Source organism: Dendrobium catenatum, unplaced genomic scaffold (genome assembly GCF_001605985.2).
Source record: "Dendrobium catenatum unplaced genomic scaffold, ASM160598v2 fragScaff_scaffold_1021, whole genome shotgun sequence".
Taxonomy (NCBI): domain Eukaryota; kingdom Viridiplantae; phylum Streptophyta; class Magnoliopsida; order Asparagales; family Orchidaceae; genus Dendrobium; species Dendrobium catenatum.
This window is the reverse complement of record NW_021319483.1, coordinates 1,318,444-1,326,902: the sequence shown is the minus strand read 5'-3', so window position 1 is coordinate 1,326,902 and position 8,459 is coordinate 1,318,444. Positions and strand designations below refer to the sequence as shown.

The 8,459-nt window shown below is 29.2% G+C and overlaps 1 non-coding gene across 1 annotated transcript; it reads right to left on the bottom strand.

Moving 5' to 3' along the window:
• Window positions 1-5,158: 5,158 nt before the first annotated feature.
• On the bottom strand, window positions 5,159-5,265 carry LOC114580418. The gene has a single exon (XR_003701811.1). It is a non-coding gene; the product is annotated as a small nucleolar RNA R71 (small nucleolar RNA).
• Window positions 5,266-8,459: the final 3,194 nt, after the last annotated feature.

Here is an 8,459-nt window from a genome sequence, read left to right as displayed (position 1 = left end):
TCTATAAACTCATCTCGAATCATTAGGGAGTTTAATCTCCCCATAAACCTTTTTCTCTAATGGCCCAAACACTAGCGCTCAACCTCCCCATCCAACAAAAAATAATAATTGGTACTCCCCTCTCTGAAGGACACTATGTCCCATAAAAAGTCTTCTCTAATCTCATCAACTAGTCCTCTACTACGCTGGGCTTAATTGCACCCTTAAACCATAGAAGCTTCAATCACAAAAAAATTTGTTATTGTCTATCAACGTCATCATATCTAATAGAAGAAATCTTACTCTAGGCCTCACCCATTAACTATGCCACTAGACTAATAAATTAAGAAATGTAATTAAAATTTATAGTAGGAGTAGTACACTATACTGATGTTGCTTAACTAGCAATTTGTCCATCTATCATATTTGATTCTTATAGATTCCTCAGATAACCACACAGATAATATGAAACTAAATAGATATGCACATAAAAATAAACATAAATGAATACCTAAATACTACCCAAAACTATCACACTCAATTACAAATCAATTCCTCTAGCTATGTTTTACAATTAGTCCTCAAAATCACTAATCTCATATAAAAAAGGAACTATCATAACCGAACCCAATATAGCCCATAAGCAGAACATGTCCTATCATGTTGACTTATAATATTACAAACCTAAGATCTAAGTTTCATAGAAAATTTAGATTTTATTTTAAATTATACAGACTATAGAGCTTTTAATTATTTTCCAGTAGGTAGCAAATAAACTCATCCATAAATTTCTATTCTCTTAATTTATCATCAAAATATATTTAGTAATTTATACATTATATTGCATTATTATAGGCCACAATAAAACAAATAAACATCTAGCCATGTCTGTATTAAAAATTAAAAATTCCTTTATAAATTCAGATAGATCTAATCATGATTCCTCGGCTACTCAACTAGTTTTTTTTTTATTTTCTTAGACATAAAATAGTATACATAATATTTGTGAGACAACATAGCTCATTAGGTCACACCCACAGACCAAAATTTTTAATAATTCATTTATTTTGCATTTAACTAAATATAAAATTAGTTTATAAGAAATACTTCATACATAGCATAATATTAATCATAGATTATTGGAATAAAATAGGTTGTGCTTTGAAAGTAAATAACAAGAACTTCATATATCAAAGCAAAAAGTAATAGATGTTTTTCAAACTCTTATTCTTCCCATAAAAAATAGACATTAGAATTCAGACCCTTATGAATCCCTATGCTAATATATCAAAAAATAGGCCCTTATGACTCCCATTGCTTAGCACATATTAGATATTTAATGATTTAGGTTCTTATGACTCTCCATTCCTTTAACCCTAGAACTTCCTCCAACATTAGATCTCCATATAATCACAAAGGTCAAGCAGATTAGAATATAGCATTGCACTACAATTAAAGAATGTAATTGAACAAATTTCATAAATTCACAAAATGCTTTAACAGTAGGAAACATATTTAACTATTGAGTAGAATTTCATGTTTTTAGAATTTTACTTCATTACCAGAGATTATTTAGAACACTATTTTGGAGCTTTCATTATACTAAAATATTTTTTTAGGATAAAAATTAATTTCTTTCTTAATAAATAACACACTTTTTAAACTAATCAATAAAATTTTTCTTGAAAAATACCTAATTATCCATGATAATTATTACCATAATATATAAGAAGTTATATGATAAAAGTCTAGCAGTTAGAAAGTTATCCTTATTTTCTTGATAAAATGTATAAATTTAAATAGGAAAATCACAAGATTTCCATATTTTTAAAAATCTAGATAGGTAAAATGTAATATATCTTGATCTGAATAACTTTCAAAATTGGGTCAACATCAAGAGATGAACTGGAGTTTTCAAAATCCTAGCTTTCTCTCTATTGAATTTTCCTCCTCCTCCTCCTCTCTCTTTCTCTAGTCAACTACCTAAGGGGGAGAGAAATGGCTTGTTTTAAAATTTTGGTGGAAATGGATATTATTTTAATAAATCCTAAACCTGGCACCACAACGCATGACCTTAATGTGCCACAATGCTCTCCATTAGATAGAACGGTACCATAGTGCCACCCTAAGCATCTCAACATTAAATTATTTTGGACAAAAGATAAAGAGCTAAATGTCATGATACCACCAATACAAGTGTCGTAGTGCCTTAGGGGAAAATTCTAGATTTTTAAATCAAGCAAACAGACCTCTTTGACCCACTTCAGAATTGACTAACACACTTATATGCATACAAAACACTCATAAACACATGCAAGGGGTAAATTTAAGGGGTTACCTTTACCAAACTAGGTTAGAACAAGTATAACTATGCATAGATTCAATAGGTGTGACATTGAAGCCCATCCTTAATGAAATTTATTTAAACTTGTTTAGATTTGAACATTTATTTAAACGTAGCTCCAAGTAGGGGTATCAAAATGGGTTAATATGTTGGGTTCAAGCCAAGCCTAAAATTAGTCTTACCCAAATTTATTTAGTTGAAACCCCACTCGCTTAATAAATATGTCAAAATGATGGATTCAAACCTAATATAATAGCCCATTGTGATTATGAAAAATTATAACTAGCAAATTCTAAAGTTTAGGTAAATTAATAAAACAAAAATAAGAGATTATACCAACAAGTAAAAGGATTTGAGAAAAAAATTAATTAGGTCACTTTCAAGTAAAAATTTTGTTCAAGGGTAAGCCTAAACCTGATATAACAACACAAACTCTTAGCTATTGAGGTACTCACTACTTTGGTCTAATGATCTCATAATTTTATCCCAATATTATAGCTTCCTAGTAAGTCACCTATCCCAATATTGCTCTAGCACAGGAATGCTTAATCGTTAAGTTTTTTAATGAAATTCAAACCATTACACTAAAAGGAACTTTGATATTTTAGAGTTTAACTTCTTTCTACTTAAGGGGTTTCATAATCTCTTCATTTTAAGTAATTGATGTCCTCATCAGAACTCTTATCAAAGAATTATCCACTATGTAGATAGGATTCTAGAGGTGGACCATATAAGCTCAATTAGTGGCTTGATAAGTAGAAAAATTACACACTCCAAATTGTATATATTTGTTATCATGTGCTAGCTAAATTTATCTTTTAATGCAAAAAATGTCAAAATTATCAAAATTGACCTAGCACTTTAGCACCCTATAATTAGTACTATAACACTATAATTTTCCCTAGCATCATATGCCATCAAATGAATGATGCAACAATTAAACTCTTGGATGAGCGCTGGAGAGCTTAGCACCAAGGCATTACCTTGGGAGTGCCACGGTTCAAGATTGAGACCCACAACACAAAATCTCCCCTATGCCATAATGAAAAATAGTTTCGAAAGGTTAAACTATTGAAACAATGCAATGAGTGGTGAACCAACACGATGGTTCAACAGCTCCATAAGGCCACAAAATCAATGGCGTGATGTTAGTTCAATTATTTTAAAATTCTATATGTAACTAATGTTCACATTAAAAGGTTGGCAACTTGGAGAGACATACTTGAGGGTGTGTGTGTGTGTAAGAGAGTGTGTGAGCTTACTTTTGGTGGAGGTTAGCTCTTTTGTACATGCTGTGTGAGTCTTAAACTTACGTGGAGAGAAGGATATATTTCAAAGGTATATATTCTACTTAGCATGGTTATTTCTATCATTATTATATCTTATAATTTTATTTTGTTTGGTGAAATAAAAATGTTTGTTATATTTAATTTTATCTCTAAGTTATTAAATTATATTTTTTTAGCTTATGATAATTTAAGAACCATGTATTGCATAGAGTAGATTTATGATTTAATAAATTATTTAACACTATTTTTTATTCCTCCATTTTTTATTTAGTTTGTGTATAGGCCGTTCATAAACCTAAACCCTTGTGTGATCAGTAGCCTCAGAGAAGTAGTAGAAGAATAAATAGAGGATTTAAAATGTAATATTGTCATGTATAGACATATGATAGTTAGGGTTATAGGATCTTAAGGAAATAGTAAAATGGTAGTTGGGAGGAATTATAGCTAATACTCCAACGACCTTGATAAAGATGAGGAGTAATTATGCTCTTATTCATAGCAACATTATGAAGAAATCTCTCTATTGCAAGCATGTGTTTTTAAATATCTTAGGTTCAAAATTTTAAAAATTATTGCATTTATCTTTTATAAATTTGACTTTTATCTTTTCATTGCATCACCCTTATTAATCATTTGATATGATAAATATAATGATTTTATTAACTAATATTAGAGTGAGCTTAAGATAATTCCAATTCCTCATGGGAATGACTTTTATCTTATCACTTTATTACTTAACATGACACAAACACTTGCATAGAATAGGAGTTACACCTTAGCATAGCAAATAATAGTTAATAGAACCAATGGTGTGTGGAATTTCTTGTCAAGTTTTTGGTGTGATTACTAAGGAATTAAAGTTAACTATCATTTCTTACATTTTGTAAATCTGAACAAAATACTAATTTAATCTTGTCTTTATTTTATTTTACCAGCTCTGTGTTGCCATTATTTTTATTTTACTCAATAAGATGAATTATTAATTTGATTTTTATTAATTATTTTGTGTTTTGCAATTTTTTTAGTGTTGCTTACTATTGCATGCATAATAAAAACAACTAGTAGAAATTTTGTTGAATGCTAAAAATGAAAACAAAACTCTATAAAAAAAAATTAGAAAAACTAAGAGATTACAAAAGATTTAAAAATTGTTGAACAAATTTAAGAGAATGATCAACCTAGACTCTTTATGGGATTATAATAATTCAATGGTTGAAGGCATTCACCAAAGCATTAATAAACCTAGTATTAAGGCTAACAATTTCAAGTTGAATCTTACAATAATTAAAATGGTTCAAAATTCTCAGTTTTAATAAACACTTATAGAAAACCCTAACCTACATATTGCTAGTTTTTTTGAAAATATGTGCCACCTTTAAATATAATCTTGTATTTTACAATATCATTATACTTAGGATATTTCACATTTCATTGATAGACAAAGTTAAGATGTGGTTAAACTCGTTACCCCCCCTGCTCTGTCAAAACATAGAACCACTTAGCTCATAATTTTTATGCCAAGTACTTTCACCCATCTAAGATTACTAAGCTTAGAAATGATATCAATTCATTTAGACAATTAGATGGGGAGGCCCATTTATAAGGCATGGGAAAGATTTAAAGAATTACTTATGAAGTATCCCCACCATGCATTGTTTATTGGCTCATTATTAAAACTTTCTATAATGTTTTAGTTGGCTCTCTTATTGATGTGGATAGTGGTGGATTTTTTAAGTTTAAACCCTTCGATGAGGCTTATACTTTGATCGAAGTAATAGTAACCAAGAATTTTTAATGGTTGTCTAAAAGAGTTAACCTAAAAATGTAGTTAGTGTATATGAATATGATGCCCTATCAATCTTTGAATAATAGTCGCTGGGGAACTTTGCTTAGTAACACTAAAGTAAATCCAAGAGAAAAATGTAAGGAACATTATAAGGCTATTCTATTAAGGAGTGGAAATGAACTAGAGAAACTTGTTAGGATGGAGGAGAAGCATGTCGATAAAATACTAGAGAAAGCTCCATTAGAACTCACTAAGTCTAATAAACCATCTCAACCCACTAAGGAAATAGAAAAACATATTTGGAAGGTAGTTGAGAGACCACCACCACCTTTTCCTGAGAGATTTAAAAAAAAAAAAACTTTAGAATGGTAGTTTTCTAAATTTGTAGAGATATTTAAAATTTTATTAATTAATTTACCCTTTGCTGAAGCCCTAAAATAGATGCCCATATATGTAAAATTTATAAAAGAAATTTTAATTAAGAATAGAAAATTATGAGACTTTGAAATACTACCCTTACTAAGAAATGTATAGCCATCATTCAAAAGAAAATCCCACAAAAGCTTAAGTACCATTGTTGTTTCACCATCCCAATGGCTATGGGAGATACTTTTTGTAGGAAAGTGCTACATGATTTTGGTGCTAGTATTAATCTTATGCCTTGTCCATATTTAAAAGATTAGACTTAGGAGAAATCCAGCCTACCTCTATTACCCTACAGTTAGCTAACGGTTCATTCATCTATCCTAAAAGGTAACATAATATATTTTAATAAAGGTTGATATGTTTATTTTTTCTATAAGTTTTGTTATTTTAGAAATGGAGGAACACATGGACATATCCATCACCCAAGTTAGACATTTCTTAGCTACATGTAGGGCTAAAATTGATGTTAGGAAGGAGAGCTAACTATGAGAGTTTAGGAGTAAGAAGTCACCTTCAATGTACTAAAATCTATGAAGTTTCCTAAAGATCAATGTGAGGATTATTGTGGAGTGGATTCTATTGATTCTTGTATAGAGGGTCTTATAAAGGGGATGTTAGGTGATAGTTAGTTAGATATGTCATTATGTGATGATAATTTTAATAAGGTTAAGGGATATTCTATTCATTTTATTAGTGAAGCCCCTAGGATGTTTAGGGAAACCCTTGAAACCATCTATAATTATGGCTCTTAAGCTAGAAATGTAAGCAATGTATGCTTACTTAAAATATGCCCTATGAGGAAAGGAGTTAACTTTACTTGTCATTTTCTCTTCTGAGCTTAAAAATGACTAGGAAAGTATGTTGATTAAAATTATTAGCACATATAAGAGAGCATTTGATTGGTTTATTACTGATATTCAAGGGATTAGTCCATCCATTTGTATGCATACGATCCTATGAAAGGAAGACTATTAACTTAAACCTAATCTACATAGGAGATTGAGTCTAATTATGAAAGTATTGGTTAACAAAAGTATTTCTAAATGGTTGGATGTGGGTATAATTTATCCTATTTCTGATAATGATTAGGTTAGCCCAATTCACTATATTTCGAAGAAAGGAGAGTTAACTATCATTTCAAATGAGAAGAATGCACTTATTCCTACTTGGACTTTGACTATATTGATTATAGTAAGCTTAATAAAGTCACTAGGAAGGATAATTTCCCTTTGACCTTTATTAATCAAATGCTACATAGATTAGCTAGACATCCTTTCTATTATTTATTAGATGGCTAATCTAGAAACTGGCATATTTTAATTTCCATAGAATATCAGGATAAAATGACATTGATAAGCATAAGGAAAAGATCCAAATGTTTGATAATTTTCCACCTCCTCTTACTTCTACTAAGGGAGTCCATAGTTTAATATGTCTTGTCAAGTTTTGTAGGCACTTCATTAATGTTTTTTATAAGATTACTAAACTGTTTTATCATTTGTTAGAAAAAGTTATGCCGCTTGATTTTAATTCTAATTGCTTAGTTGTGTTTGAGAAAGCCAAGAAGTGCATGCTTAGTTCTACACCTATCATCATTTTACCTCAATGGTCTCTAAATTTAAAATTGATGTGTTATTCTAGTGACTATACCTTTAGAGGTATTATATGAAAAGAGTTGATAAAAAATTTCATGCCATTTACTATACTAATATGATTCTAAATAAAGCACAAACAAAGCACAAAACTACTAAGAAATAGTTGCTAGTGATAGTCTTTATCTTTGAAAATTTTTAGATCTTATTTAATCGATTCCAAAGTTACTATTTTTATTGATAATTCTACCATCAAATACTTATTAATTAATAAAATATGCAAAACCAAGATTAATTTGGTTTATTTTATTATTATAGGAATTTGATGTAGAGATTCATGATAAGAAATGATCTAAAATTAGGTGACTAATAATATGTCAACATTAGAGAGGGATGATAATAAAAATGATGATAATTATATTAATGAACTCTTTCATGATGAGAAGTTATTTGAATTACGTTAATTTTGTGCACATTGGTATGCTAACATGATAAATTTCATTGTGAGTGTGGGTAATTCTATATAACGTCTTAAACCCACAGGTGTAAATTTAAGCATGATATCAAATTCTATTTTTGGTATAAGCCTTACCTATTTAGAAAGTGTAAAGATCAAACTATTATGTTATGAGTCCCTGAAGAAGAAATATAACCCATTATTAGTTAGTGTAATGATTTTGTGTATAAAAAGGCATTTTGAATGGTTTTGAATTGCTTCTAATATCCTTCAATATAGATTTTATTGGCCTACCCTATTTAAGGATATACACAATTATATCAAAAGATGTGATAAATGCCATAAGGTAGGAAATATTTCTAAAATATATGAGATGCCCCTTAATTACATGCTTTTTTTTTTTTTTTGAGAAGATGCAAAAATTGCATTTAAGAAAAAGAAGTTAACCTAATACAAACTAGGCAACAGAAGCTAATGATACCTTTTTTCAACATGAAAAAGTATCTTATTAAAACTTAAATTTGTTATTTTAAACTTATTATAATTGTAATGAAATCCACTATAACCTATTTTGAAACTGTTGAGA